Raw genomic sequence first — 6,897 nt, 5'->3', positions numbered from 1 at the left:
TTGTGTATTTTTGTTGTTGTTGAATTTTCTGAATTTGACTGCAACCTTCACCAATTTACCTTAATGCAAAATCATGGTCTTACTGGTTTCCGTATTCCTAAAACACTTTATTGTATTTATGATATCAAGAGCAGGATGGAAGTAGGTTATGTGTTGCTTGAACTTAAAGAAAAAGCTATCTCAAAAATTTATACCATATTTATCTTTTCATATTATAATGTCTTCAATCAATTCAGTTCCTTTCATTCGCCTCCAGATCAACATTTTGTAATGCGTAGTTAGCATCCAGAAAGAGCTGGAAGTTTTTTGCTGCTTCTACATTATATTTTAATAAAGCCCATATTACTTTCTTGTGGGTTCTTGCATCTTGGAATGAATAGCATATGCCATATAACACTGAGTTGTAGATGCATCCAACACATGTGGGATAAAGTGGGAAATCCAGTCTAAGTAGAGTTGAGATTCTTTGTCCCTTATATTGATACCGTTTCAGTGTCTGCATTTTAACCCACACATATCTACCCCTTTCTAACATACAGCTTAGTTTCCTTTCTCTAGTCAAGCTTTGTTTTCTATGTTAGATTCAGGGAGTACTGACATGCTGGGGCTGCCAAGAGTGTACAAGGTCCCTGTGACGCTGAGAACAAAGAGTTCAGCAACATCCTGCATTGAGTCAGAGACCCTTATCAGAAGTTTATGTTTGAAATTCTCCACTGAGCAATACCTCCCCCCCTTGTAACTGCGCACGACCTCCCTAGCCAATGACTAACAGCCACATCAGCTTCTGTATGATGCTTGCTCATCCTAGACAGCCACCCTATAAAAAGGAGCCATTTTAGAAGCTCGGGGCTGCAGTCCCTATGCAGGTTTGGGGGGCTGCAGTCCCTGCACAGTTTGTTGGCTGCGCAGGTTTGGTTGGCTGCAGTGCTCCAGTCTCTTCGGAGGCGTGGGTTGCCTGCAGTCCCTGCACAGGTTTGGGGGCTGCAGTGCTCCAGTCTCTTCGGAGGCGTGGGTTGCCTGCAGCCCCTGCACAGGTTTGGGGGGCTGCAGTGCTCCCTTGCATGGGTTGCCTGCAGTCCCTGTGCAGGTCTGCAATAAAACCTATAAAATTCACTTTGTGTCTGCTGTGGCCTATCTCGCCAGGATGTAACATTCTACAAAAGGGATTTATTTTAGATGTTCATATTTGCTTTGTCATATATGAAAAAAAAAAAAAAATGAGAAAAAGGAACAGGAAGGCTGAGCTAGACCAGCAAGATTCAGCCTCTACCCAGTAATCCAAACGAAAAAGGGAAAGGCTGGGAGCACTACCTGAAGAGGATTCTGGAAACTTGGATTCACACGGATGGAGCCACTTGCTGGAGTTATTAAGTAACAGATTAGAACCCTGCGCTTCTAGAGGAATCTTTGTTCAAAGAAGACAGGGATGACAAATTTGTGCTCTACTCTAGACTCCCTTGAAATAAAACCCAAGCTCTAAGCGCAGTAGCCGAGCTTCCGCCCTAGAAAGGCAATGACGTTGCCACTGCTTCCTGAGGGTTCTGGGAAGTGTAGTCTAAGAGCTCTGTGTAGCCGGCGAACTTCCGCTGCAGGGGGCGGGGCTGTTGCAAATTGCTTCTCCGGAATTCTGGGAGTGTAAGGCCAGAATTGTGGGTAGAGCCACTTCCGCTCCAAGGAAGTAAGGTAATGGCCTTCATCCTTATGAGGAGGAGAAGTCAAGCACCGGGCAGCAACGCACTTTGCTTGGTATGGGGCCAGCTGCAACAGTCTTTGGACTTCTGGAAGAGAGTCGTTAGCCAGCGGCAGAGGTTGACATTGGGCCCCGCTGGTCGCCGGGTTGGGGGTCTCCGGGTTGTGCTCTCAGTCCCTACTCCCGGACTGACCGGACAAGGTCCTATTCTAGGGGTGTGGAGTGGGGCGGCTAACCAGCCCTGTGTGCCGCGCGGTCCTTCTCTGTACAATGAGGGAAATAGCACACTTGCCTAATAGATTTGTTTGGACAATTAAGTGAGATGGTCACAAAAAGTTTAAAACAAGTGATAGATGGGTTTATTTTAATTAGTATATTGTAATTTCCTGAGAAACCCCCAAGTACCTGAAAGTTTGTTATAGCCTGGGAAGGGATCAGAGTTTCACCTGCAGTATTTTGAAGGAATCTGGACTATTCTGGGCTTCTTTCTGCCCTCTCTCCTTCCCACTGTCTCTCTTTTTTAAGAAGTGGGGGTAGGAAGTGTATATGTGTGTGTATCACTCCAGGGTAGTGTATAGGGAAGCCCTCGGTGATTCATGCAGAAGGGAAACACAGTAATGATTTCTCAGTCGCCTTTGCTTCCCCAGCCCGTATTTCTGGAAGAGGCTGCAAGGAGGGGGCGGGAATGGATCTTTGGCTGGTGGCATCAGAACCTCCTCTGAGTAGGACTTACCATCTTTCCTGCCATATCATCTCTTTTCAGGGGGAGAAGATGCCGCTTTTAATAATTATAATTAGCACATTTTGCTACATGTTCAAATGTTTGTTGAATAAAAGTGGGAATGGGTGGGAGGAGTACTTGGGCAAAGTATTAGTGATAATTAATATTTAGTGCTAAGTAGTATTGTTTCTTTTTTAGCGGGAGAGAGAGACAGACAGAGAGGGACAGATAGAGACAGACAGGAAGGGAGAGGGATGAGTAGCGTCAGTTCTTCGTTGCATCACCTTAGTTATTCATTGATTGCTTTCTCATATGTGCCTTGACCCCAGGGGCGGAGAGGCTACAGCTGAGCCAGTGACCCCTTGCTCAAGCCAGCAACCTTGGGCTTCAAGCCAGCCACCTTTTGGCTGTCTATCAGCCCATGCACAAACCAGCAACCCCGCACTCAAGCTGGCAACCTCGGGATTTTGAACCTGGGTCCTCTGTGTGGCAGGCCAATGCCCTATCCATTGCACCACCGCCTGGTCAGGCTTTATAGTACTATTTTTTTAATGATTTTTTTCATTATCAGGATTTTTTTTTTACATTTTATTTATTCATTTTTATAGAGAGAAGGCGGGGGGGGTACAGGAAACATCAACTCCCATAAGTTCCTTGACTGGGCAAGCCCTGGGTTTCGAACCAATGACCTCCACATTCCAGGCCAATGTTTTATCCACTGTGCCACCGCAGTTCAGGCTAAATAGTACTATTTTAAGGGCTTTATATAAATCTTTTAATCCTCACAACTGCCTAATGAGGTCGGTTATTTACTCATTTAAAGAGGAGGAAATTGAGACACAGAGCAAAAGTTACCTACCAGAGGTCAATCAACTATTAAGAATCTGACCTGGAAATGAACCAAGTTATTCTCAGTCCCCAGCTTTGTTCCTTAATCTGTTTATTTTCAGATTTGGACGTGATAGTTTATAAAGGACTATGAAAGCTATTAATAAGTTTTTTGCTTTTAATGAGCTTTTAAAGTCATCTTTTATTACAAATATTGATCGACTTATGACCTATGCAACTTACGACCATTCGACTTTACGACCACAGTTGCTAGCCACGACTGCTCCGCGTCTGGCAGCGCAAGCGTTGCCCAGCTGGGCATACGACAGTCCGAACCAGCTTCCGGCAGCACTACCATCTCCGCCTGTACCATTTCAACTGTTATCCCGGACTCAGTACAGCAATTTGTGTTTTGTGTCTTGGATATTTTTCATCAAACCCCTCCCAAGATGTCTACCAAGAGGAAATTGTCTTTGCAAATATTAAACCAGTTGTACTAGTAATGCAGTGTTTTACTTAAACTTGAGGAATGTAAAAATAAGAAACAAAATGGTGTAGAGATGATACAAATGGCATAAAATGAACAAAGAAAATTATGATAAAATATGACAAAGATTTTTATAATATTTCACATTACTGTACATATAGCCTACTCAACTTACGACCAAATCGTGGTTGTAAGTCGAGCACTAGCTGTATTTAATTGTATTTTATCTCAAGTAATAGGTGACTATTTTGATTATTGAAATGTTTATGCATTGTAGATAATTAAGAGACTACATGAAACTTGAAAATTTTGAATTACTTATAATCCCAGGATATATAGTTAACACTGTTAACATTTTAATATATTCAGGTTTTTATGTTTACCTACTGTTAGGTTCAGGTCCAGGGCCCCTTACCAAAAACTTCTAAGCCAGGTTAAACTTTAAGTAATCTGGCACCAGGGCAGTTCCTGTAAGTCTCTACCTAAGTAAACCTGACTGATACCCCACATCCCCTCCCCCAACCTTCTGCTGAGACTATCCCCTCTCCCCGCCCTAAAAATCACACCAAAACTAACTTCCTGGCTAAACCTTGCTCACTAACCCTAAAGCTTAGATCCCAGAACCTCGGGGCTGACGCCACTAGGGTTTCAGCCCATCTGTTTTCAGACGCATAAATAAATTTCTTATAAAGCTTGTCATGTGAGTGTCCCACCTTTGGCGACCTAACACCTACATTTCACAAAAGTCTTTTTTGCCCCTCCTTTGCTCTTTTACTTTGGGAATTTATAGTCTGGTCAGATGCTATGAGCATACAATAATGTATTACCATAGAACCATCGCCAGGCTTTTACCCTCCTCAATCTTTGCTAATCTTGTTACATCTAACCTTCCTACTTAACTTCACCCCCACCCCACCCCACCCCACCCCCAGCCACATTTGAAGAAAAAAAAAATTTTTTTTTATAAGAAAAAAGGTAGTGGACTGCCAAGCACGCCTAATACACTGTTCATGAAAATTAGGGGACCAGGGAATGTGCAGATACTCTAGTACTTTCAGCCTTTTGTTTTTTGTTTTTTTTTTCTTTCTTTCTTTTTTTTTTTTTTGTATTTTTCTGAAGCTGGAAACGGGGAGAGACAGTCAGACAGACTCCCGCATGCGCCCCACCGGGATCCACCCAGCACGCCCACCAGGGGCGACGCTCTGCCCACCAGGGGGCGATGCTCTGCCCCGCCAGGGCGTCGCTCTGCCGCGACCAGAGCCACTCTAGCGCCTGGGGCAGAGGCCAAGGAGCCATCCCCAGCACCCGGGCCATCTTTGCTCCAATGGAGCCTTGGCTGCGGGAGGGGAAGAGAGAGACAGAGAGGAAGGAGGGGGTGGGGGTGGAGAAGCAAATGGGCACTTCTATGTGCCCTGGCCGGGAATCAAACCCGGGTCCCCCTTACGCCAGGCTGACGCTCTACCGCTGAGCCAACTGGCCAGGGCTCTTTCAGCCTTTTGTATAGTGTGTTTTCTTTTCCTCCCTTCCTTCCTTCCTTTTTTTGTATTTTTCTGAAGTTAGAAGCAGGGAGGTAGTCAGACTCCCGCATGTGCCCGACTGGGATCCACCTGGCATGCCCACCAGGGAGTGATGCTCTGCCCATCTGGGGCGTTGCTCCGTTGCAACCTGAGGCAGAGGCCATGGAGCCATCCTCAGCTCCGACCCAACTTTGCTCTAATAGAGCCTTGGCTGCGGGAGGGGAAGAGAGAGACCGAAAAAGGTGAGGGGAGAAGGGTAGAGAAGCAGATGGGTGCTTTCCTGTGTGTCCTGACCTGGGATTGAACCCAGGATTTCCACACACCAGGCCGAAGCTCTACCGCTGAGCCAGCTGGCCAGGGCAGTAGTGCGTTTTCACCAATGAAATAAAATTTAGTTTTGCATCTTACTTGCATAATCAACTTTCTTTGACTTGTTTGCTTTTCTGATGTTCTTGTTTAATAAAAAAATCAAATTGTTGTATCGGAACAGTGAGAAACAGATGTTTTGCCGTACAATTAAGTAGCCAAATTAAGGAATCTATTTAAAGCAGGCGAACTCACGGAGACCTAAGTCGTTCAAATCATGCGACCTCGAACACAGTTTGGGGCCAGCTTTTAAAGACAAAATCACATACTGGTTGGGGTATGGGAAGGAGGGGGAGACCAGCAAAGCATGGTTCGAAAGCAATAAAACATTAATCTCACTAACAAGCTCATTAAATCTTACTGTCTTGTTACAATGTTTATATATAGGATCAATTTAAAGAAAAACATATTTTTACACACTAAGACTATAAACTTTAGAGATGATAATACAGTAGTGATAAAGGTTTCACATGCCTAACAAAAACATTACTAAACATTCTAGAATTTACTACCCACCCCTGACACATCTGCAATTTGGCGAAACTAACTTCAAGGCGGGGGGGGGGGGGGGGGTTAGACCTAAGTAAGTTATGGGGTGATTTATTAGAGTTTTTTTTTGTTTTTGTTTTTGTTTTTTTTAAACTTTTTTTTTTTTTTTTTAATTTTTATTTTATTTATTCATTTTAGAGAAGATAGAGAGAGGGAGAGAGAGACAGAGAGAGAAGGGGGGAGGAGCTGGAAGCATCAACTCCCATATGTGCCTTGACCAGGCAAGCCCAGGGTTTCAAACCGGCGACCTCAGCATTTCCAGGTCGACGCTTTATCCACTGCGCCACCACAGGTCTTTTTTTTTTTTTTTTTTAATTTTTTTTTTTTTTTTTTAGTTTATTCATTTTTAGAGAGAAGAGAGAGAGGAGAGAGAGAGACTGGGGGGAGGAGCTGGAAGCATCAACTCCCATATGTGCCTTGACCAGGCAAGCCCAGGGTTTCGAACCGGCGACCTCAGCATTTCCAGGTCGATGCTTTATCCACTGCGCCACCACAGGTCAGGCGATTTATTAGAGTTTTAAGATAGAGAAGCTAAATGAAGTTATTTATGCTAAGAGCCTTTTTTATTCTATATTTCAAAATGCTTTTTAAAGCTTCATATTTATTTTGAAATATCCCCTATTTTTTGTGAGCAGTACAGAATTCAGACAGACTTTCCTAAAGAGAGTAACAACTATCCAAATACTGACTACCCGAAAGAAAAGGGCATCCTTGCAGAAAGGGCTGCCCCTCAGAAGAT

This window comes from Saccopteryx leptura, chromosome 3 (genome assembly GCF_036850995.1).
Source record: "Saccopteryx leptura isolate mSacLep1 chromosome 3, mSacLep1_pri_phased_curated, whole genome shotgun sequence".
In the NCBI taxonomy this organism is placed as follows: domain Eukaryota; kingdom Metazoa; phylum Chordata; class Mammalia; order Chiroptera; family Emballonuridae; genus Saccopteryx; species Saccopteryx leptura.
Note: the sequence above shows the minus strand (reverse complement) of the source record.